Genomic DNA, 26,857 nt, shown 5'->3' with positions numbered 1-26,857 from the left:
ACCCCCCAAAATATGACTATCCAGAGTTGGGACCAGGAAGCAGAGTTGCAGTCTTACACGCCTCTCTGCAGCTTCTCTCCTCCTGCTACCCCCCCAAAAAACCATCTCCATAGAGACTGTGTCAGCTTCCAAAAAGACAAAAAACAAACTAAAAACCAGCAACAAACAACTTAAACATAAACAATCAAAAAGAAAGAACAATACAGTATCCACATCTGAACCAAAGAGTAAAACAGTGAAATGTGGATTATTAAATATTAGGTCTCTCTCCTCCAAGTCTCTGTTAGTACATGACTTAATAATTGATCAACAAATTGATTTACTCTGCCTTACAGAAACCTGGTTGCAGCAGGATGATTATGTTAGTTTAAATGAATCAACACCCCCGAGTCATTCTAACTACCAGAAACCTCGAAGCACAGGCCGAGGGGGCGGTGTGGCAGCAATTTTTCACACCAGCCTATTAATTAATGAAAGACCAAGACAGACTTTTAATTCATTTGAAAGCCTGATGCTTAACATTGTCCACCCCAGCTGTGAAACTCAGAAACCAGTCTTACTTGTTATCATCTATCGTCCACCTGGGCCTTACACAGAGTTTCTGTCTGATTTCTCAGACTTTATATCTAATTTAGTTCTGAGCTCAAATAAAATAATTATTGTGGGTGATTTTAACATCCATGTAGATGCTAAAAATGACAGCCTCAACATGGCATTTAGTCTGTTATTAGACTCAATTGGCTTCTCTCAAAATGTAAAAGAACCCACCCACCACTTTAATCACACTCTAGATCTTGTTTTAACATATGGCATAGAAAATGAACATTTAACAGTGTTTCCTGAAAACCCTCTCCTGTCTGATCATTTCCTGATAACATTTACATTTACAATAATTGATTACACAGCGGTGGAGAGTAGATTTTATCAAAGTAGATGTCTTTCTGAAAGCGCTGTAACTAAGTTTAAGAATATAATCCACCCACTGTTATCATCTTCAATGCCCTGTACCAACACAGAGCAGAGCAGCTATCTGAACGCTACCCCAACAGAGGTTGATTATCTTGTTAATAATTTCACCTCCTCACTACGTACGACTCTGGATACTGTAGCTCCAGTGAAAACTAAGGTCTCTAATCAGAAGTACCTGACTCCGTGGTATAATTCTCAAACACGTACCCTAAAGCAGATGACTCGTAATCTGGAGAGGAAATGGCGTGTCACAAATTTAGAGGATCATCATTTAGCCTGGAGAAATAGTTTGCTGCTTTATAAGAAAGCCCTCCGCAAAGCCAGAACATCTTACTATTCATCACTGATTGAAGAAAATAAGAACAACCCCAGGTTTCTCTTCAGCACTGTAGCCAGGCTGACAAAGAGTCAGAGCTCTGTTGAGCCAACCATCCCTTTAACGTTAACTAGTAATGACTTCATGAACTTCTTCACAAATAAAATTTTTATCATTAGAGAAAAAATTACCAGTAATCATCCCACAGATGTAATATTATCTACAGCTACTCTTAGTACCATTGATGTTAAGTTAGACTCTTTTTCTCCAATTGATCTTTCTGAGTTAACTTCAATAATTACTTCCTCCAAACCATCAACGTGTCTTTTAGACCCCATTCCTACAAAACTGCTCAAAGAAGTCCTGCCATTGATTAATTCTTCGATCTTAAATATGATCAACCTATCTCTAATGGTCGGCTATGTACCACAGGCCTTCAAGCTGGCTGTGGTTAAACCTTTACTCAAAAAGCCATCTCTAGACCCAGCAGTCTTAGCTAATTATAGGCCAATCTCCAACCTTCCTTTCATATCAAAAATCCTTGAAAGAGTAGTTGTCAAACAGCTAACAGATCATCTGCAGAGGAATGGTTTATTTGAAGAGTTTCAGTCAGGTTTCAGAGCTCATCACAGCACAGAAACAGCTTTAGTGAAGGTTACAAATGATCTTCTTATGGCCTCTGACAGTGGACTCATCTCTGTGCTTGTCCTGCTAGACCTCAGTGCAGCGTTCGATACTGTCGACCATAATATCCTATTAGAGCGATTAGAACATGCTGTAGGTATTACAGGTACTGTGCTGCAGTGGTTTGTATCATATCTATCTAATAGACGCCAGTTTGTGCATGTAAATGGAGAGTCCTCTTCACACACTGAGGTTAATTATGGAGTTCCACAGGGTTCAGTGCTAGGACCAATTCTGTTTACATTATACATGCTTCCCTTAGGCAGCATCATTAGAAGACATAGCATACATTTTCACTGCTATGCAGATGACACCCAGCTCTATCTGTCCATGAAGCCAGATAACACACACCAATTAGTTAAACTGCAGGAATGTCTTAAAGACATAAAGACCTGGATGGCCGCTAACTTTCTGCTTCTTAATTCAGATAAAACTGAGGTTATTGTACTCGGCCCTGAAAATCTTAGAAATATGGTATCTAACCAGATTCATACTCTGGATGGCATTACCTTGGCCTCCAGTAACGCTGTGAGGAACCTTGGAGTCATTTTTGACCAGGACATGTCCTTCAACGCACATATTAAACAAATATGTAAGACTGCTTTCTTCCATTTGCGCAACATCTCTAAAATTAGAAATATCCTGTCTCAGAGTGACGCTGAAAAACTAGTTCATGCATTTATTACTTCCAGGCTGGACGACTGTAATTCATTATTATCAGGATGTCCAAAAAACTCACTGAAAAGCCTTCAGCTAATCCAAAATGCTGCAGCAAGAGTACTGACAGGGACTAGAAGGAGAGAGCATATTTCTCCTGTTTTGGCTTCCCTTCATTGGCTTCCTGTTAAATCCAGAATTGAATTCAAAATCCTGCTCCTCACATACGAGGTCTTAAATAATCAGGCCCCATCTTATCTTAATGACCTTGTAGTACCATATCACCCTATTAGAGCACTTCGCTCTCGCTCTGCAGGCCTACTTGTTGTTCCTAGAGTATTTAAAAGTAGAATGGGAGGCAGAGCCTTCAGTTTTCAGGCCCCTCTTCTGTGGAACCAGCTTCCAGTTTGGATTCGGGAGACAGAAACTATCTCTACTTTTAAGATTAGGCTTAAAACTTTCCTTTTTGCTAAAGCATATAGTTAGGGCTGGACCAGGTGACCCTGAATCCTCCCTTAGTTATGCTGCAATAGACGTAGGCTGCCGGGGGATTCCCATGATGCATTGAGTTTTTCCTTTCCAGTCACCTTTCTCACTCACTATGTATTAATAGACCTCTCTGCATTGAATCATATCTGTTATTAACCTCTGTCTCTCTTCCACAGCATGTCTTTTATCCTGTCTTCCTTCTCTCACCCCAACCGGTCGCAGCAGATGGCCGCCCCTCCCTGAGCCTGGTTCTGCCGGAGGTTTCTTCCTGTTAAAAGGGAGTTTTTCCTTCCCACTGTCGCCAAAGTGCTTGCTCATAGGGGGTCATATGATTGTTGGGTTTTTCTCTGTATCTATGAAGCGCCTTGAGGCGACTTTTGTTGTGATTTGGCGCTATATAAATAAAATTGAATTGAATTGAATTGAATTAATAAAATAATGTGTAATGTAGTAAATGCACAGAGACTAAAGGAGCACAGCTTTACTGGAAACATTCGAGCTGGTTTCAGACGGCTGAAGTTCTTCATGCTGCCTCACTGTCAGACATTACTGAGGACTCTGCTGGAAGGGAGCGCCCTCTGCTGGGCTGCTGGCCAAACCACAAGCACTGTGTTAAGTTACTGAGCGTAAATTTAAAAACGAGTGGACAGGAAGTAAATGAAAATGAAGCTGTGAATGTGTAAATGACACCTGTGAGTTAGTAAAACTACGTTTGATAGCTGATAAACATTTACTGTGTTTTATGAAGCAACTAAATTACAGAAAAATCCAGAAAAATTACAGGAAAGTAAACAAAAAGTAAAATTACACTTTTTAAATAAAAGCATAAAAATCAACACATTAAAAACTCCATAAACATCAACATCAGGAGTCACTGAGAAAATAAACGCAATATTAGATCAAACTTAAAGAATATAAAATATGCTGAAAACAAAAAGTAAAAAGTTGAACATTGTAAAGTCCAACAAAATATATTTAACACTTCTATGTTAAAGATAAATCAGTTTAAAATGAGATCTATCAGGCAGAACACAGTAAATATGAGATTTTTTATGTGTTATTTGTCTTTGTCGACCAGTGTTGGGTAAGTTACTTTAAATTAGTAACTTAGTTACATTACTAGTTACTTCTATCAAAAGTAACTCAGTTACTTCAAGTTACTCGTTACTTTCAGAGTAACTAGTTACTAGGGAAAGTAACTTTGGTTTTACTCAGAATTCTCTTGTTAATGTGTTGCTTCCGTAACTGGATACCCAGCAAGATTGCCAGTCTTCTAGCTTGCTTACTTGCCACAAGTGCACTGTTCCACCTACCAATAGAAAGGAAAAAATAATGTGCACATTTCCACGAGAGAAATCCCACACCTGATTCTATCCTAGCCTGCTTTTTACATCCAACACAAAAACTGCAGTCGTGGTGCTTTCGATTGTACTCAGAACTCGGAAATTCTGCCTTCTGAATAGGAAGATGTAGGAAACACCAGACTGAAGATGAGCCGCATACAGAGCTGGACTGGGACAAAAAAATCGTCCCGGGCATTTTGACTAGACCATTATAGGAAAAATCATAAAGCCTTTGAATGAAAATAAACACTGTTGTGACAGTGATGTACACTGTTCTGATGGTATATATGTATCAATCTATCAATTGTTTGTTGTAAGACTCAGATAATTATTTTTTTAAAAGCGAGACATTTTAAATGAGAATAAGAAAGTATTTCCTTGTGCCCCCCTTTCCCTGTTAATGCCCTACCTGGACCCCTGGCAACACTTTGCTAGACCCGCCCCTGCACAGTTACCAGCTGTCAGCTACTTAGAAAAGGATCCTGGTGTTATTTGTCTCTCAGAAACAGCTCATAACTTCTCTTCAACTCATTCATGTCACCTAAAAGGTAAACCTGTTTCTCCATCACAGCTCTGATGATTCAGTAAGGACATCTCCTGGTTTCATCTGCATGTTTCCCTCTCACCACATATCCAAACCGACATCATGACCAGCAGCTTTACAGCTGTGGCTCCAGCAAACATCAGCTGATAGTAGAAAGTAATATTAAATAAATTCTAACAACAGCTGATCAAGCTTAAACGTGCTGCTGTTGTTTACCGCGACATCCGCTGGTTTCCTCTTTCTGGCGCAAAGTGGGCGATAAACAAACAAGAGAGAAAAGCCGATCAGCTGATCATTGATCAGTTTCATGATTGAAGTAGAAACAGGAGAGGGAGGGGGAGAGAATGAGAGAAGAAGAGGCAGCTGTGCAGCAAAGACACAGAATAACTCCAGCTTTGTGTCTTTTTCATTGTAGCTGAAGTCCGGGACAAACTGTTCCTTTTCACCTCAATAAGAAACGCGTAATATTTTCTCTGAATACGAGACGATTCCGCTTTTTATGGGACGGTTGGAAACTCTAATAATTAACCTATGAACAAAATAAAGTTCAACATCAGTATCATAGCACCACCCAGCTGTATATAAACTCCGTCATGCTAGCTAGCACGCAGTATGAAAAAGTCAGCATAACGAAAATAAACTCCAACTAAACTTGGTTCATATCTGACCCAGATGGACTGCAGGTTATAACTTCTTACCTGAAGTTCAGTTCACCTGACACTCTCGGACCAGCGGCCGCTTCGGGTCTCTCCTCTTGCCTCCCTTTTCCTTCATCCACCTGCTGGCCTCAACCACTTGCTAATGTTATTGAATCTGTGGAAGCTCCGCGATAGCCACCACACGAAGTAACGAATAACGAGCCTATCTAAATCCCAGTAACGAGTAACGCGTTCCTGGTTTTGGCATAATAACTAGTTACCGTGCTCGTTACCACAATAATAACGTAGTTACTGTAACGCGTTACTTAATAACGCGTTAGTCCCAACACTGTTGTCGACTGAGTTCAAACTGATCTTGATCTTTTCCTCGTTCTGCTTTGTGATCACATGAATGTTCAGTGAAGGAGTTTCTCTCCTTTGTCTATTCTAGCCATGATCTCTGCTTTTCCTTTCAGAGACTCAACTCGTCTCTTCCAGCCTGGTTTGCCATTATATTTCTCTCCTTCAATAAGCATGTCGATGTACGCTGGAATATACAGAGGGTTTGTCTTCAGTGATGTCTCTTTAAGTCTGTTCAGACACTTAGAAGATTTCTCTATCAGTTTCATCACTTCAACCTGTAACGTTTCATATTCAGCCTTCAGTTTTTCAGCAACCATCTTCTCCATTTCCAGGTATCGCCTCCTCTCTGCTCCATATTTGTTAGGTTTCTCACTTATCTCTTTTATCTCCTCAAACTTGGCTAACCCAAGTTTCACTTGTACCTGCAGATTCTCAACTGAAATCTCGAGCTGCTTTCTTTCTCTGAGGACTTCCTTTGTCAGTGACAAGCTTTAAGTTTCTATTTTATTCAGAGCAGCAAAAAAACTCTTCATGCTTTCTGCCCCCATTAACCAAAACATCTGATCAAAGCCTCCGTTATTACCCTTCCTCCAACTGACTTCTTCAGATGATCTGTTGTGTGCAAACAAGGCTGAATTATTAAATTTGAAGTGAACAGGCAGCCCATCATCAGCTGTAGGTAATGGGACACCTGAAGCTCTCACTGCCTCTAGAACTGGAGGACGCTGACCGTCTGCAAACGTCACCAGGATCCTGATGTTTTCTGCCACATCTTTGCCAAAGATTGAGAGCACTGAATCAAACACATATTTCTGTGTTGCTGTGAGTTGTGCTGAAGCAGCCTGAGCTACAAAACACACAGCATCAATGTCAGTGACACCGTGCTGAGCAGAGAAGAGATTACGTAGCTGCTCTGTGATCTCTCTGTCTCTTTCTATGCCTCTTGTATCTCCAAAGCCTGGAGTGTCAATAATGGTCAGAGAGAACGGGATTTGAAATCCATCCTGGTGGTTGATTTTGTAAACAGTGACTTCAGAGGTCTGACTGTGAGCTTGTGATGTTGACTGATCCTCATTAATGAATTTAAACCTGAAACTGTCCTCCCACTCGACACCAACAATGTAGTTGATCATCCCATCGATCAGAGTGGACTTTCCTGATCCAGTCGCTCCAAAAACCATTATTGTACGATTCAGCCTCGTGCTTTCTTCTCCAAAGTTAAACTTCCTGCATCCATATATGTTCATGTGTTCTTCTGTCAGAGGCAGTTTGTAAACTGAGGGGGAATCAGATTTGATCTTTTTACTTTTAATCCTGAGAAGTTCTGCGAGGCGGTTAAATGTTGTTGTGCAGACTTTAACAGTGATGCTTTCTTTGCTTCTTCCAGCTGAACCACAATCACATCTGACCCTGACTGCATATTCTGCATCTGACTGGAGACCTGACAGGATCACCTTTTCACCTGCTGACTCTGTTTGGTTCCACTGCAGAGCTTCCTCATTCTCATCTGTTTTTGAATACTCCACCATGTAGCTCAATATCTGCACATCCTCTCCGAGCTCAGCAGGTTTCTCCCAGCTCACTGATATCTCAGTTGAATTTGGTTCAAGTCGAGGTTTTCCAGGAGGGCTGCAGGGTAAGGTTTTAATAGAAACTTGATTATCCGGCCCGACACCCGCTGAGGTCACTGCTCTGCATCTGAACACATACTCTGTGTTTGGCTTCAGATCTCTCACTGTGACTTCTTCAGCCTTTGCTTCTGTCTTCTGCTGCCATCCATCCTCTCCACTGACACAGTGCTCAACAGAGTAGGAGGTGATGTTCTCTGCTCCAAATCTGGGTGGAGAAATCTTCAGTGTCACACTGTTGTGGTTTATGTCAGCTGCTGTCACAGTTTCAGGCTTTGAAGGAGGCTCAAAGTTCTCACTGACAGCGAATCCACCTTCATAAAGGTGGATGCTGGAACCTTCCTGTGTCTCATTAGTTAACCCCACTGTCAGGAACTTCATGTTCTTGTTCTCCTTGTTGGCCTCTGCAAAATCACTGAAGAGTTTTGCTTTTCTCCTCATTTCAGCTGTTACTTCTTTTGAGGCGTACCATTGTTCCTTCTCTACATCATGAGTGTGAGGATCTTGAAGGTCTGGGTTGGTTTTTCCTTTTAAGTATCTTGATAAAGCTGAGAGGTACGGTTCATCCTTTCCCAGAGAGGTGAAAACAAAACACACAACATGCTCTGCACTCAGACTTTCCTTGTACAGATCATTTTGAGACGAGATGATTTTGGTGTTTTTCATCCTGCTGGTAAAAGACATTAAAGTGTCAACTTCTCTCTCTTTACAGTCCATCCACTCATTCAGGCTTTTGCTGCTGAAAGGTGAAGAATGTCTCTTCTTCAGGATCTCTGCAAGCTCAGCTTCCTCTTCTCCTCCTCCTCGGATTGATGGAAGCTTCTTGGCCAAAGATTTTTGGAAATCCAGCTTGAGCTCAGAGCACATTTCTTTGAAAGCTTTAATTTTCTTACCAATCTGTGGGAACTGCTGTGCAGTGCTGGTTCTCAGCAGTGTTGGTCAAGTTACTTGAAAAAAGTAATCAGTAACTAATTACTGATTACTTCCCCAAAAAAGTAATCCCGTTACTTTACTGATTACTTATTTTCAAAAGTAATTAATTACTTAGTTACTTAGTTACTTAGTTACTTTTTAAAAACACGATTTACAACCTGAATAGGTGATAAAGCGATAGATCTGTCAGGCTAATTCTACTTTTTCTGCATAATCCATCACAAAATGTAATCAAATGGAAAAGTCTCTTTTTAAAACTTGTTTTATCAGTTTTAAACTTTTAACTTTATGCATCAAGCAAAAATTTAATTATCTGCAACATTCTCTGACTTGAATAAATTAGTTTAACATTTAAACCTATTTTCTGCACATTCCAGCACATAAAATATTTTTTTGTGTGTTTACACTCACTCTTTCAAATAGATGCAAGTAAAACACAGCAGAAAATAAAGTCACAGACTAGCGGTCCTGTTGCTTTATTTTCACCTGTAAAGCAGGAGCAGGGTAGGCGGAGGTTTACCCTGGTGCAGGTGTGCAGCGGTCAGTGGAAGAATCCACGAGTTTCTCTGTGAGTTTCCCATTACGTCGTAGCGCACTCGGTGCTTGCTTGGAAGTTTAGGGGGTTTTTTCGCTTTAAAAAGAAGTTTTCTTCCCACGCACAACAGACACTAATGTTTTTGTCCCTTTTTATGGAATCAAACTCAAAGTAAGGTCAGTACTTCCACGCTTTAAACGCTGCACGCTCATACTCTCTCCCGCACTCTATATGTGATCCATTGTTGATCTGCACACAGCTGTTGTCACAAACGTTGCACTCGCTTACGTCACTGTCATGAGACATTCTTGCAAAAAATCACGGTTTTAGTAACGCAGTAACGCAGTAACGCAGCGTTCCTACGGGAAAGTAACGGTAATCTAATTACCGTTTTTGCAATAGTAATCCCTTACTTTACTCGTTACCTGAAAAAAGTAATCGGATGCCCATCTCTGGTTCCCAGTACATCATTGTACCTCATTTCCAGCTCACTGAAGTCCTCCAGGACTCTCTGTGCTTCTTGAACTAATCCTATACTGATCTCACGGACGAGTTTAGCAGCAGAAGAATCTAAACATGTCAGTGGCAGCAGCCAGACCTTCACTGGTACAGTATTTTCTCCATTGGGTCCCAGTAATCCTGACAGACCTTGGCAGGCCTGTATGGCATCTTGAAAGTTTGTTGGAGTTTTTGGGAGGAAAGTCTCCATAAAATTTACAAGATAATTTATCAGCTTTTTGTTTGTCCTCTTGAGTCAGTGACAGAGAACCTTCACCTTCTATAGAAATTAAGGGAATCTTATTGATCATCATCTTCAAGCTGCCTTGTATTTCTTGATGATCTTCGTGTTCAGAAACTTCACGGTCAAACACAAAGAAAGCTTGTGCTCCATAAAGAATAGCTGTGCCTACATGTGTTGCTAAGCCTTGATCAAAAACATCAGGATGCTTCACATTTCCTCTTCCAAGGTGATTCATGGACAGCTCCTGGATCTTTGTGGTTGCCTTGTACTTCAGTGTTACTCTGGCCTGATTTCTGGAAGATTTAGTATCTTTCAGATATTTGGCAGATCCACTAACCTCAATAAGTCCACCCAGGAAACTTGCCTTTAGTGACGCACTAACGTTTAGAGCTGAGGATTTCTCCTGAATTGATTCAGATGAAACCATTTCAAAATCACTGTATATCTGAGGCCTGTCTCCCCTGTCTTCCATCAGGGCATCACGATCCCACAACGTGATTCCTGCAAAAAAAAGAAAAAAAGACACAAAAATCAAGTTGAACTCATCGATTCATTCAGAAAGTAAATTTAATGTGAAGGCCTCACGTGTTGGATTGAAATTAATGTATTTTTTTGTAATTAGTGGTAATTACTCATGAAATGCAGTGTGATCTCCTAGAGAAACAATGTGATTAAACTAAAATCATGGGATTTCCTCGTCTTTGTAAATGGTGTAAACAATCTGAGATCATTTATTGTGTGCAAGCAGTATGGAGTTATTACATTTGAAGTGAACTGGCAGCCAGTAATCTATATCATCACTGAATATATTAAATTTGCTCACAGGGAAATGGAGGTAAACCTGTTTGCTAAGGATTTCGCTAAAAGCTACTCAGTCAGGTGTTCCAGTGAAGCAGAGCAAAGCTTCCTGTGGATGAAGCCTTTCCCCCAAACTCTCCTGATTGACCTCCCCTTTGTTCCCCCTTGAGTTCCCTGTTCAAAAGCCGGATCTCCAACGAGTATTTCTGTGGTTACAAAATGGTAAACAGAACTGAAAAGAATTCTGTGTTACGCTCAGCTCTGTCTTCACTGTGACAGGAGGTGATCCGTGCAGTATCTGTATCATTACAGCCCCAGTCCATCTGTCAGTCTCCTTCTTCCCTCGTTCAGGAGACACTTACACTCCTCCACTTGGGGAAGCAGCTCATCCCTAACCCAGAGTGGGCACTCCACTATTTTCCAGCTGAGGCCTCAGACTTGGATTTAATTCTCATTCCCGCTGCTTCACACTCAGCTGTGAACTGCTCCAGTGCGAGCTGGAGGCCACGATCATGTTCTACTTTCAAATATCCTGGAAGCATGAGTAGTGTGAGAGTAAAGTGCTCTATTCAGGTGATACGGCACTAGGTGGTCTTTAAGATACTACAGGGCCTGATTGTTCAAGCCCTTGTATGTGCGGGGAATTTAACCAATGAAGAGCAGCCAATATGGCAGAAACGTGCTCTCTGTTTCTCGTCTGTTTGGTTTATAGACAGAGGAAATCTGAATAAACTATCACTGGAACTAAGACAAAGACTAGACAACATTTCAAGTAGAAACAATACAGAAATAGTGTTAAGTGAAAAGAATTCACTTTTTTCTTGCAACTATAAATGCCTATCCCAGGGTAAGAGACGGGGTTCACCCTGGAAAGGTCGCCAGTCTGGGCAGGACTAACACAGAGAGACAGACAACCAGTCACACCTATGGGCAACTTAGAATAATCAGTTAACCTGCCCTCATAGATTCAAACTCAGGACCTTCTTGCTGTGAGGTAACAGTGCTAACCACTGTGCCACCGTGCTTCCTAAACGGATTACTATTAAACAAAGCAACAACAACAACAAGAAAACAATGAAACTTTGCTTGTGACATGTAAAGATGTAAAGAACATGTAAAGAACTTTAAAGATGAAATCTTACCAGGGACAAGTTCATCGCTGCGGCAGTCGTACAGCATCCCCAGGCCAAAAGGCCGGCCGAGTGCTGCCATCTCCATTCTACCACCAGATTTAGAGTCCATGGCTCAGTGTGAACTGGAAGTAATCAGAAACAGCTTATCAGTTCTCTGTTCTCACTTTCCTGTTGTCATGTGACACTTTGTGGCAGGCAGGATGTAGGACCCAAATGCAGGACTCAGGACACGAAGGGATGAACGAAAGGAGGCAGCTTTTATTGTGCTGTATGAACTCAAACACTAAATACAAGGAACAAAACATAATAACTAGAAACTAGAAAACGAGAAACAAATAAGTTAGAAACAAGGAACTGACGAGAAGCAACAATAGGAACCAGGAGCACTGAGAGGGTACGACGTGACAATGGACAGAGGAAAACACCGGGCTTAAATACACCAGGGAGTAACGAGGGAATGGGAAACACAGCTGGGACGAATCTGACTTAACGAGACGGAAAGGAAGCAAAACTGAAAACATTAACAAACAAGGAGACTTGGCTGACAGTGAAGACAGAGCAAAGATGGAGCACAGAGACAAGATTAACAAACTGCGACATGGGGACATGACTGAGTGGGGAGACACAGGAGACGCTAGACAAGAAACTAAACAAGGGACGTGTAACACAGGGAAGACTTAGAGGCAAAAGCAAAGAACTAGAAAACACCAAAAGATATAACCAGAAACAAACCCAATCAAAGAATATTAATAATCAACAACACTGAGTCACCAGAGTCAGGACCATGACATCTGCTGCTGTTTGTTTTTCGTTGTCTGTCCTTGAGGACGACCAAACCAGAAATTCAGTTTGCCTCGTCACTTTTGACCATTTAGGATTTTCTTAGTTTTAGTGTTAGGGAGAAATGTGTATTTCCTGACTCATTGAAAAATGTGAGCTTGCTGGTGTCCAGGTTGTAGCCCATCTCTCGCTTGATGGCAGCTGGGGTCGACTCCAGCCCCCCAGCAACCCTGAATTGGATAAGTGAAAGAAAATAGAAGGATGGATGGTATCTGTGCGAGTATGTGAAAGTTAAGTAGAAGCACTGTATGAATGTGTGTGTGAATTAGAAAGAAACTGCTTTGACTGCTCACATTGAGTAGAAACAGTACTGAAAGTATCAGTCCTGAGTTCAATTCCACCATCAGGCCGGGGTCTTTCTGTGTGGAGTTTGCATGTTCTCCCCGTGTTTGTGTGGGTTCTCTCCGGGTACTCCGGCTTCCTCCCACTGTCCAAAGACATGCACTTAGTGGGGATAGGTTAATTGGTTAATCCAAATTGCCCATAGGTGTGAATGTGCGAGTGAATGTGAGTGAGAATGGTTGTCTGTCTCTGTGTGTTGGCCTGGCGACCTGTCCAGGGTGTACCCCGCCTCTCGTCCTATGACAGCTGGGATAGGCTCCAGCGCCCCCCGCGACCCTGAAAAGGATAAGCAGTAGCGGATGGATGGATGAATTGAATTAGAAATATTAATCAGCTTCTAGATTTTAAAAAGTGTTTGTTTTAGGGTGTCAAATAACTCATTGCTTGGTCAGATGTGAGTCAGATGTTCTCACTGCTGCTAGTTCAATCAGTCCAAAACAAAGTTACTGCAAACTATTATATAAATAACAAATATAAATAATAATAACTAGAGTTCTGAAGCAACAGTCCAAAACTCAAAACACTGGGCTAAAGACCCAGGATTGTGACAATTGTAATAAAAAGAAAATGATGAATCTAAAACTCTGAAACATGACATTTAGATTCAGTGTGACTTTTAGATTTTGTTGCACTTTCTTAATTGTTAAGTAATAGGAAACAGTCCCTGCTGTAACTGCACCTGTTACTTTAAGTTATTTAAATTTTCTCCACCACAGTAATCAAGACAAAAACATAAAGTGAAGCAGCGTCGGTGTACTTACAGTAGACAGATGTGTGATCCTCTGAGGTCTCTGCTCTTCGTTCTCTTTTATATTCACTGTGAGGACAAAAAACCTTCACTGCAAGAAGAGAAAGCAGAAGAGCTTCAGGCTCGTTTCTCAGATTCGTGTGTGACCTGTGAAAATACGTGTTCAGTGTGCAGGCAGGAAACCCACAGTACGAGCCTGCAGTCATGCTCACAGCTCTCTGAGGCTCTGCTTACATGACAGCAGGTGGATAAAAACTCTTCCCCTCTATGAGCTGAAAAAGAAGGGAAGTCATTTAAGTGACTTTGAACATGAAACTGTATCATCAAAAGATTCATATTTAAGGCTCCATGCAAAGAAGAAGCCACATGTGAGCATGATCCAGAAACACGGCTGTCTTCTCTGGGACAAAACTCATTTAAAATGGACTGAGTGGAAAACATGGCTGCCAGGTCCTCTAGACTAAAGAGGAGAGGGACCATTTGGCTTGTTATCAGCAATCAGCTCAAACACCTGAATCTCTGATAGTATGGAGTGCATCAGAGGCTGTGGAATCTGGAAATCAATCAATACTGAAACTTATTTACAGGTTTTAGAGCAACATATGCACCAACTCAGACATCTCAGATCTTTTTCAGGGGTGATGCTAAACTGCAGCTATGACTACAGCATGGCTTTTGGTAAAAGACTGTGGATGCTAAACTATCCAGACGTTTCACCAGCTGAAAACATCTGGAGCATCATGAAACAAAAATACATGAACGAACACCCAGGACTGCTGAGCAGCTGATATCAGATTGGGACAAAGTCCAGCAGCTTTTGTGAATCTAAAATCGGGTTTAGGAGATTTGGAATCATTTCACTCTTGTTATTTAGTTTTTACGCAGCAACCCAACTTTATTGGAATAAGAGTTGCAGGCCTCCTAGTTTCCTAAGCTTCTGTAGTAATTAGTGATGATTGTCGATCTTGGCTACATCACTGACAGGAAGTGATAACCGCTAATTCATCTGATTTTTGTGGAAAAGCAGAAGAGCATCAGGCTCATTTCCCTGAGCAGTGTGTGGCCTGTGAAATAAACGTGTCTAATGTACACGCTGAAAAACCAGACTACGAGCCTGCAGTCATGATTGTGCCTCTTTGAGGCTGTTCTTTTGTTCTCCGAGGCCTTGAGCTAAATGTTCTAGTATATTACATTAATGTTATGTTATTTATGTGAACATGTAATTTTACTGAGATTTCAGTCTCTTTTTCCAAAGACAGACATCAATAATATGAACACAGTTCATCCACAAGTGCAGAATAGAATAGAATAGAATAGAATAGAATAGAATAGAATAGAATAGAATGCCTTTATTGTCACTATACAGTTGTACAATGAGATACAGAGCATCTCCTACTCAGTGTAAACATGCTGGGGGGGGGGGGGGGGGGGGGGGTACAGTTCTGCAGCGCTATGTACATATGGACAGTATTAACATAGGGAAAAACATATATATATATAAAATGTACAATATACAAGCCGTAAGTAATATGTAATAAATAGTGTTATGTATATACAGTTGAGTTATTGCACATAGAATTGGTATAAATAGAGTTATGTATATACAGTAGCAGCGTGTAATCCTTTAAAACGGACATCAACAAAGAAAACCACATTTATTGCAGGGACCATTAACACTAAAAAGGCTGAGGAATAACTGAACGTTTGACACAGTGAGCAGGAAAGTGCCCGTGAGACAGCTGGAGATCCACAAACCATCCTGCTAGAGACACAGTAATGGAGTACTAAGAACTGTGTGTGACTTCTTCAGTCTGACAACGTTCGGCCAGGTGAACAGGATGAGGTCTGGACTTTGGGCCGCTGCAACTCATTGGCACTTTTTTTAAGCTGTTCTTTTGGAGATCTGCTGCTGTGCTTAGGGTCATAATCCTGTTGATCACTCAGTTTAGTTAGATGGCCTCACATTTGAATCTAGAATAATTTGATATATGGAAGAGTTCAGTATCAACTCAGTGACCCTCCACCGCCGTGCTGACAGATGCTATGAGGTGTTTGTGCTGATATACTGTTTTTGGGTTTGCTCGAAACACGTGCACAAAGAAGCCATCGTGCAGTTGAGAGTGTCTGCTTTGTGAGCTCTGCTGCAGTTTCATGCTCTCGAGGTTGACTGCGCTCTTCAAGCTGAATGCTGCTCGCAGTTTCTCTTAACTGGCTACATCATTTTCCTTTTTGTACAGCCTGGAAACAGCCTGGATAAACCGAGGAATTCTGTCTGCCTGTGAATTTGCATAAGGGTCGTCATCCACACAACTTATGACACACTATACCTGCTGGGCACCTCTTAATAAGGTGATGGGCATTTTTCTACCTCCACTCTCCAACTCAGCAGCTGAAATGGAAATACAGACTTCTGCTTCTTGTCCCCTAAGACAGTGTTTCCCAACCACTGTGCCGTGCCACAGAGTTGTGCCGTGAGAAATGATCAGGTATGCCATGGAAGATTATCTGGTTTCACCTGATTAGTACTCTAAGCGACTGCCGTGAATAATGGACAGAACAATTACATTCTCTTCCAATAGAGGGCAGTACTTCTTCCTCTAATTAAATGAACAGACTATGTGCACGTTAGCATATGCTACTCCTGTGGGGAGCTTTGTTTCCGGTGTCCTATTCACGCCTTGGTTACGGTCCAAAACAAGTAAAGCAAATGAATGAATCAAGCGGAGATTATTTCTATAGATGTCTTGGGCATTTACCCAATATATCTGTAAATGATGTTCATCGACTTGTCGATATTTTTTCCCCGCGCCTCAGAGCAAAAGAGAAAAGGGATTCAAATGTTACATTTCTCAGCTGTCCCTCGTTTATCGCGGGTGTTATGTTCTAAAAATAACCAGCAATAGGTGAAATCAAGTAACCAATTTTATTTTTTGACGGTGCAAAACGTTTCATGGACATCGTGGACATACAGTACGGCACTTCAGAGTCACACTGCTAGCGATCGATGCAGCGATTCTGTACTGTACAGGAGAGACGTCACGGAGGAGATCGTCTGCAGCGATCAGGACGCAGGACACAATGTGACGTAAAAAAAAAAAAGCATGCAAACTTGCACTAAAAAATCTGCGAAACAGCGAGGTGAAAGGTGAACCGCATTATAGCGAGGGACCGCTGTAATTTTGAAGGTAAGTCACAACATACCCTTCATACATACTAATGTATAGAAACCCTTACCAACAATCATTCATTTTTTGTGTGGCTTTTTTCACGGTTTGTTAACATGCTGTGTAGGTGTGTACTTGACTAGCTGATCTCGACATAACGGGGAAACATCTGGTTTGACTATTCTTCACCTGTAGTTTGAATGCTGAACATTTGCCTGTTTAAATCATGAGACCAGTCACTATACAGAGATGTGCTTCTGAATGTGGACGATGTGTCTTCTGCTGCAGTGATGCAGTTCTGCTTGTGTTGAGTGATGTAAACAACTGATCGATCTAAACTCTTTAAACGTCAAAATTGATCATTAGATTTTTTATGACACAACAGCGGTGAGTGTTCCCACCTCCTGCTCTTTGTAACTTAACGCGATCTTTCTGTTTTCGAGTTTTGGACATGATTGTGGAGGATATCTTCGCAGTAGCGATTGACCGCAAAGTAAAGCTACCGGAAATGTACAACCCCACATCCGGTCTCAAACCAGGAAGTTAGCATTGTCTTGTGCACACAGGGTCTATTGCCAACTGCCAGTAAAACAGAAGAAGACAAAAAGGAAATTATATATGCTGTGTCCGAATTCAGGGGAAGGATGCTTGTTACGTGCCAAGAGATGTGGCTTTGCTTTTGGTGTACTTTTTATCTTTCAGGTGTCAAGCCTCCACCTATTGGCCAGTTCAAAGTTGATTGGCATGTGTCTATTTGCTGGTCTGGGCACAGGTGGCCAATCACTCTCCGAGGATCATTACAAATGAGCAGCTCCCTGGCCAGCTGCTGGCTGCTGGCTTCTACTTTATGACAAACATTTGCTTCTTTGTATTGTGTGTGGTGGGAGGCTGGACAGGTAAGCTGGGGTACCCTATACATTGGTTGCAGGTTTTAAACTGTTAGTCACACTAGGTTATGCGGTAGGATAAGGGTTTACTAGGTAGGCCTTTTGTTTTGCATTTTTTGTTTCAGTTAGGCCCTGGAAGCCATCGACCTCTTTTTGTTTTATTAATTTCTTTGATTTGGATCAACCGCCCAGTCCTCCTCCCAAACACATGCCATCCCACTGGCATGTGTTTCCTGCCCTGATGACACCTTCAGTGCTTCTACTTCAAGCTGCTTGAAGAAAAATGTTTCTGTGTATAATATGTATAATATCTTTATGTATGTTGGTAAATAGACTTCGGTGAACAGGGTTTACAAAGGGGTTATATAATTTTAAAATTACCTGTTTTTCAAGTGTCTTTGTAACTCTGTGTTATTGTACCTACATTATAACCAATCGGATCCTTTTTGTCCACTTAAAGTATGTTTACAGAACTGTTGATATATTTGTTGCGCTGTCTGCTGTCCTCTTGGGCAGATTTCTCATAAAAAATACATTTTCAACCTTTTTTTTTTGAACTGGATAAATAAAGGATATTTAAGAGTCTGCCAAAAACTGATTGCAGCTTCTACCTTGTTACAGGAATGTTGTTTGTGGCTCAAGGTGACTTGATATCATTCACGAGGGATACATTTGACATATGTTTCACGTATTATAGACCAACAAGTGCAGTCAGTTTTTGGCAGACGATCAGTTTTTTGCACAACATCGGTAATTCTTACACATGTACTGTATTATATAAAATATATAAACCAAAGGTCTTTGAAACTTATAGAATCTAATCTTTTGTTTTTTTACCTAGCACTTTATCAAACAGTTGTCTGCTACAGAGTTACAAGTATTATACTAATAATATAGCATCCACCATCTGTTTTCATATTTCTGAAAACATCTTAGTGGTGTGGCAGCCACGAGTGAGCCCTGCAAACCCTGTGGATGGACGATGCAGTGGACAGTGGGAGGATCCTAAAGCTCTCTTTGCAGACCACCCTGTGTGATTCTCCACTCGCCGACCAGAAAAGACAAACTGCAGGTCTCAGTTGCAGCACCCCATCCACGTCTGATCTTGCTCGGGCAGATTCAGCAACACTGCCAGAGACTTCCTGTAATCTATTACAGTTGCAAAAGAAACCGTCCAGGAACAGGTCACTCAGGTTGATCCTGTGTGAACAACTGAAAATATTGTTTTTCCATCTTTACATACTGTGTATTTGAAATACTCTTGTTTAATTGTTTTTATTATTTACTTTATTGCTATCAAATAAATATCCACGTAATATTGTTCAAAGTTAGCGTTGTGTTCATACATGTTAAAAATGCCTGTAAATCAAATTGAGTTCAGTGACAATTACTGTTTGTTTGAATCAATTTATTAACTAGAAAAAATTGCATTTCCTGCGAAAATGCAGTGTGGATGCTTTAAAGCTGAAGCTGCCTACAAAAACTAGCTGAAAAAGCTAAAAAGTTGCAGAAATTGTAAAAACTTTGCAGAAGCAAAGGAACTTTGCTAAAATGGAATAACTTAGCAGAACTGCAATATCTTAGAGGAAACATAATACTTGGCAGAAATGCAATAGCATAGCAGAACTTAGCAGAAATATTGTAACTTACCAGAAACATGATAACTTCTCAAAAATACAAGAATTTAGGAGAAATAGTATAAGATAACAGAAATAATATATTTAGCCAAAAATACTTAAACATTATGGAAACACTATGATTTAGAAAAATAGTACAACATAGCAGAAATACTATCATTTGGCAGAAATACTATGATTCAGCACAAATACTCTGGTTTAGCACAAATATTATAAGATAGCAGAAATACAATTATATAGCAGAAATGCTATATTTAGAAAGAAAAATATAATATAGTAGAAATAGTATGATTTAGCAGAAATACTACAATATAGCATAACAATGATTTAGAACAAATACTATGATTGAGCAGAATAGTTATAACTTAAGTGAAAATACTGGAAAACTAAAATGACAAGCTGAAAAAAAAATGGAACATGTTTAAGCTCTCTCAAAACTAATTATTGTTCACCTGTGGGGAAAAAAAGAAATACAAATAAATAAATACAGAAATGTAAAGAGAGAGACGCACACAGGGTCTATGCCAGTCAGCCATTCTGAATATATTATATTTTTATCAAACAATGAGATGCTGCCCTAAAGAGGGTCTCTCTCTCTCTCTCTCTCTCACACACACACACACACACACACACACACACACACACACACACACACACACACACACACAGGGAGAGAGAAGTAAGTTTCTAGCTCAGTCAAGCAGCCTGGGAGCTGCTGAATTTGAATCCACCAATCAGAGAGGCTGTGCACTTTTTCCCGCCAAAACAGGTGCACGCAGCACAGAGAGACACAGGATTTTTGCAGTCTATTTCTCATAATGACGACTCCCCTCAAACAAATGACCATAATTTCCTAACCGTAGGGGCTAGAACGGTCATTCTTACACCGTTTTGTTCAGAAGAGATGGGGGAATCTTCAAGTGTTGACAATTTATCATTAAAATATGAATTATTAAAGATATTTGACTTCTAATGCACCATAACTGAGTAGAGCAAAGCAAAAACTGCCTTGACTTGCCCTCAAACAACGCTTTCTAACTCTAAATCTATTTGGAGTATCAATATCATTCTTTCACCGTAAGAGACAGCAGGCTTTGGTGAACAATCATGGAAATTTTCAGGTCTCTGTGGAAATCCATTAAAAAGATATGACGAGAGAAAAAAGTGGTTCATTTCCAGAGTTTGAAATCTGAAGAAATCTGAGTGAAGGACGAATTTCCTACCCTCAAACAAGTCTAACTCATTTCAGAACGGTAATAGGTGAGAAAATAATTCTTGAATTGTGAGCGTCAGGAGTGTCTGAAGATATACTGGGACAAGCCTTATGTCTTAACTTTGCTTCGTTAAGGAGATATGACGATTCGAATATGCCTCTCATTACAGAAATCAAGCGGTGATTTTGAACAAGCTCTCCATTGACTTTCTATGGAGAGTTTTGCTACTTTGTGTTGGTCTGAGGAGATTTGCCAAAATTCTGTAAATCCCACAACAATGATAGTGACATTTTCGGAAAGCCAGCAAAAATACCTACGTTTTGATGTATAATTTGTGGACGTTGAGTGAAAATTGAGTAAGTAGCAAGAAGTTGTTCGGACATGAAGAGAAGACTGCAAAACCTTCAGTGGCACACTGGAAGTCAAGTGCATAGCAACCATAACAACGCATGTATTTTGTGAAAAATCACAATTTTGCAACTGAAAACTTTAAGAGGCATAAAAGTAAAACGATAAAAGATTTGAAAAAGCTGATTTATACCTGAATAGCCCAATAATTTGAGAACATTTTAAAGTTTGAATGGTTGTTCTACGTGAAAATATGAGGAAGTAGTTAAGTTTCAAAAACAAGCAAATTTTAGCAGAATTGCAGAAGTTTCCCATTCATTTCAATGGGACAAATTAAGCTTAATATTTTAAAAAGTATAATAGTGAAAAATACCAAAAGACATAGCACACATTAGCAGAAATAGCAGAATAGTTTAAAATTTGAACGGTGAAAATCGGCTGAAAATTGTGGAAGTAGTTAAGTGCCAAAAAGTGTACGGAAGTCCCAAGAGGAACTCAATAGTGTGGATGCTTAAAGCATCCACACAATAACATAAAACCTTTAAACTAATGCAACACATAACAATGTAACAAATATATTCAAATAAATAAATTTCTCAATACATACTCATTTTGGAACTAATCTTTCTAGAAGTGAACACAGTCTGTCCATCCCCTCCCTGCTCTCCTCAGCCTCTCTTTGCTGCCTCATGTCCTCTCTGATGAGGTCTAGCAGCTCATCATCTCTTTTCCTCTTTCTCCCTGTCGTAGGTGGCTGATCCTCTTTGTCATCGCTGTCGTTTTGGTCACCCACTGCTGTGCTTGGCCCTGGGGTGTCCTCAGGGAGAGAGGACATTAGGACAGGAGGCTTAATGGAAGGCATCTGTCCTATCACCTCATCCATGAGGGCAAACCAGGGCCAAGCACAGCAGTGGGCTTCCCACTGACCCCCTCTCCTGAGCCTGGATACTTGCAATCCTAAAGGCAGAGGAAACCAAAAATGATAGCAGGCAAATAAAAACACCACAACAACTCTTAGTAATTGCACATTTATTAACTTGTGTTCTTAAGAATTATCTTCTTGATAACACACATACGTACTTTGTATTCTTTAAAGTTATCTCATGTCTTCTGGCCTGCGAGGGGGTGACTTTCCCCTGCAGGCCCATTTTCTCCAGAATTGTCCTGATCACACACAACAAATAAGAGAAGAAAGGAAACCATGGCAACTATGTTAATCCCTAAACCTAGAGCTGGGCGATATAAGATTTTTTCATATCACGATATGTTTTTGTCATTTCATGCGATAACGATATATATCACGATATAAGCCAAATAACTATATTTGTAAGATTTAAATGTGCCGTTGCTCACAAGTAAAATGTGAAATAATCAGCAGCTTGTTTTGATTTAAATATTTAATTCCCATAATAAGTTCAACAGGGTAGATGTACTTAAGGAACATGAGACTTTTTCAGATAAATAAAGGCAAATATTGCAAACTACACAAAAGGCAGCCGCTAAAGCGTTTAAGTTTCAAAATAGAACAAACAAAACAGGCTGCTAAATTGTCAATTCCACTTAGAAACAAAATATTAATTCTAAAAATAAATCTTAGTTTGTTTTACAGAAGAATAGAAAAAATTGACTAACTTTTGTCAATATCAAATAAACTGAGAACTAAAAGGAAATTCTCAATCCCTCCTTGTTGTATAGCTTAGCTTTTCACACAGTTTTAACAGTTACTTTAGTCTGACAAAAGCCGAATGACGAATTAACGCTTTCAGTCAGAAAGTGATTTATTGTATTTCCAGACTTGCTTTCGGCACAATTTACAGTGCGCGCTACTCTGTTTTTTGTCAGACTTGAAATAGCAGAAATACCTTCACACTACGGAACTTCTATGGCTCTTCCGTTCGACAATCTCTCCGGCATTGGAACCATCATCTGTTTTCTCTTCTCTTCACTCTCGGTTGATTTTTCTCTAGTCGGCACACTCATTTCCTCCATTACCCGGGCGGCACGGTGGCTGGCTGCTTCCCAAACAAATACACATGTGCGGCTTGGCACTTGTACTGTACGTAACAAGTCACCTGACGTGACGCTGCGGCTGTGATTGGTTCGGCTCTGCGCTAGTTAATTTGGATTGGCTGTTCTTCTTCTTTTTTTTTAAAGAGGCCAAGAGAGATGAGGTCTATCGCAATAGTTTAACTTTTCTATCGAGAAAAAGCTATTTCGCAATACATATCGTTATCGTTCTATCGCCCAGCTCTACCTAAACCCAAAAGTTTTCACAGCAGAACACCAGAGGAACGCCGTCTGGACATCACAGGTTCTGTACAGCAGCGGTCCATAAGTCGTTTGGTACCGGGCCATGAGAGTTGAGGCTCCGCTGTGAAATTTATGGTTTTCGGGGTTATTATCGTTAACTCGGTTTCCCTGGGTCTTTCCTCTTATTTTGAAAGAAATATTTACACGTTACCATAGCGACCAGAGAGCATTACGCGGCAGAGAGGAGGATGTTACTCTCAATGTTGGCGCATTTTCAGGAGGACGCTGCTAATAAAGTTACACAATTACACAGTACATTCACGTTTATTATTATATTGACAAAATACCAGTTTTTGTCTTGGTCGGATCATTTTATGTGGTTGTATTTATCCACGATACCTTAAAGGCTCCGTGTCTGACATAAACCGGTCTGTGGCGCAACAAAGGTTGGGGAGCGCTGCTGTGCAGCATGAGGGTTAGTAGGACTGCACTCATATGAATATGATGTGTAAACTGATTTATTCTTGTACATCCACGCCGTAGCGGCCCAATTCTTCACCCCAGTGAAGAGGTGATCGTTTTCTCCTCGTTTTAATAAATTAAGCCGTTTGGTCTTTGTTTACGGTTATTTTAAATAAAAGAAACATGTCTCTGCAGATGCCCAAAGCTTAACAACACGACCGCTATAACAATTTAACTTTTGTACAACCAGATTTTCATACACTTACATTTGAAAGTGTTTTCCTCTTCGACCACCATCGTTATCAGAAACAAATCTCCTCTATGACCCGCAATGAATCCTGGGATATAGTAGGACACGACGGATACATTGGACCCATCCTTAAAATTTGGGGAAAAGTAGGACGCATTTGTCGCCACATTTTGAGCACTCTTTGAATTCGGACAGCCTTTGTCGCGTCGCCGTGACGTCATTGCATCCAAATATGCAGTGTTGGGGAGTAACGAAATACATGTACCGCCGTTATGTATTTAAAATACAAAATATGAGTAACTGTATTCTGTTACAGTTACTGTTTAAAAAGATGGTATTGAACCCGATTCTTTTTTCCCCATGACAAAATCAGTTTACCAAGAGCCACAAAACCATTTCTGACTCGATTTTCTGAACTTCTGTGTCACTTAAACATCCTGACAGCACCAGGTGTTTTCTGTCGGACTTCCTCGTCCGAAATTACTCTTTTTACTCACAAATAAGTGTCTCTCAAAATGATCCTCTGATCATAACCTATTTTAAAACCAAGGTCCCAAGTCTTGGTAGATGGTCAATCTCCAGTACGGCCACGCCGGACCACCTACTGGACGTCTCCAGTAGGGAGGGGGTCTGCACCCCTGAACTTGACACTTATTAAACCATAAAATGACCAATAAACTCTTATATTCTCTTATTCTTAACATCTCATGTTACTTTTAGCTCAGTACTGCTTCTTACGAGTCGACCTCAAATGCAACACTACTTCAAAGTTTCACTTTCATTACTTCAAAACTTTACTTTATTCTCAAGAATTCAGTTTTACCACTACTGAGCCAATTTGATAGTTAAGATCATCTACTCAGCGAACAGATAATTTAGAATTCAGCCAATTTGCACAAATTTGCTTAATGAACAGGTTTTGTGCTTACCTTTTAAATCTTTTTAGACCGGTCTTCTGTTCGCCTCATATCAGATCCAAACTTCGGCCACATTTGTTCTCTCTGTTGCATGACGAACCGGGCGGAAACACCAAATATTGAACCCGATTCTTTTTTCCCCATGACAAAACAGAGAAAACCGACTCATAGTGTGTTAAAACAGTTGTAGTTCTTTTTATTCAATCATCTTCCAGAGAGAGAGACCCCTGCACAGCTCAGACGCCAGTTGCAAGAGCTCTCTAACATTAGAATCATCAGCTGTGACTTATATGGTGTTATTTCGGTACTTTACACGTCACACAGTCTCGAACATTGCTTATATGGAAAGTTCCTCTTTTTTGTGTCTATACCTATTAATATGCCTGTGCACTACAATTTCCTGTTTTTCAGTCTGGCTGAGCACTTATCTGTGAGTCAAAGGTGGCCTTGCTCTACAAGCCTTCATTATTAAAGTACATAAAACAATATAATGAGCAGATACACATTAAAAATATTTCTTTTATTCCTAACAATGGTATTCAGAATACAATTACTTTGCTGAAATAAAGGGATTACACGGCGGTATTTTCCCGTTTCATGTGTTCGGCTTTGCCCTCTCTATTTTTGGTTTCCACGCCCCAAACAAAACATGCATCAAGAAGCTCTAATGCCTGTGTCTCAATCTCGTGGCCCATGTCACCTCTACTTGCGGCTCGCATAATGACATGAAGAAATATTTTTTAAAAATTATTCACAAAAATGATTTAATATGAAGCCAATAGCAGAGTGCTACAGACATAGCTCTAAAGAATGTAGCCTGATGGGCAGTGTAGTCCGTGCTGCAGGGAGAATGGACTGTCATACACGTGATGTGTCTGTGAGCGAGGGAGGGAGAAAAAGGAAAAGTACGAGCTGTCACGGAGCAGAAACAGGAGCTGGAAACATGTAAATATAATAATAACCACTGCAGCCAAGAAGAGAGCCTGACGAGCCCAGTTGTAAGTAAGCTATTAAGACTCGACTGTACACTGTGTTCGTGTTTTCCTCTGAAACAATAAGCTCCGTTGGAGCAGCCTTTCAACGCCTCTCTCTGTCTCTGCTAGCAAACTTGACCCAGACAACAAAGTAAAGCTAGTTTTCAGCTACGAGCCCGACACGAACCCGACGTATTAGCCAGAGGTCCCTTTACTACGGTTCGGAGCCGTGGACCTGTTTTATATACGCGCCGAATAGTTTTCTATACGAGATCACTGCAAAAAGTGCAGCCTTACCTGTCACGTCCGGTGTGGCAGACGTGTGGAATATATTAGGACCCAAAATGCGGCAGCTCAGGTGCAGGTGAGTATTTATTAAACAAAAGGAAATACAAACAACAAACAGAACACACTGACAGAGCCCTTCAAAGTAAAACAGGAAACACATACACATAATGACACAGACTCAGAGACGCGGACTAAACACAGAGACCTACTACACTAAGGGAATGCACAAGCAGGGAAGACACCAAACAGAGGGAACACCACTAAACCCTAGAAAATACAAAACTATCAAAAGTAAAAGTAAATAACCAAAAACACTCGGTTACCAACCCAGGACCACGACATTACCTAATGTCCACCTACTGTTACTCATTTATATTAAGATGTAAACATCTAGTTGGTGTTGGTATGGAGAGTAACCTGTATAATCTGCAGATTCTGACAGAAATCTGCAGCTATCCTTTGAAGCACCGCTCCTCTAAAACAGCAATAAGGGTAATTATTAGGTTATTTACATTATTATGTAAATAACAAAATAACTTAAAGCAAAAATTGGGAAACATAAAGTCCGAAGTCTTTATATTAAGGGCCATCAGTCAAACAATACTGTTTGCTCTGGGTCTAAACAGAGCGCGTTGTGTGTGACGTCTTCTTTTGCGCATGCACACTAGAGCGCGTTTGCTGTCGCATTTTATTTGTAGTGTGAACACGCAGACAAAAAAAATCAGATTTGATTAAAAAATTAAAATTGAGCATTAAGACCTGCA

General features: G+C 40.5%; 1 pseudogene; it reads right to left on the bottom strand.

The window, feature by feature from the left end:
• Positions 1–5,511: 5,511 nt before the first annotated feature.
• Positions 5,512–11,906, bottom strand: LOC146368615 (uncharacterized; annotated as a pseudogene).
• Between the last annotated feature and the right edge of the window lie 14,951 nt (positions 11,907–26,857).

The sequence above is a fragment of the Perissodus microlepis genome, chromosome 18 (genome assembly GCF_051167445.1).
Source record: "Perissodus microlepis isolate ML-2025 ecotype Zambia chromosome 18, ASM5116744v1, whole genome shotgun sequence".
Classification (NCBI taxonomy): Eukaryota; Metazoa; Chordata; class Actinopteri; order Cichliformes; family Cichlidae; genus Perissodus; species Perissodus microlepis.
Note: the sequence above shows the minus strand (reverse complement) of the source record. Positions and strands in the feature narration are given on the sequence as shown.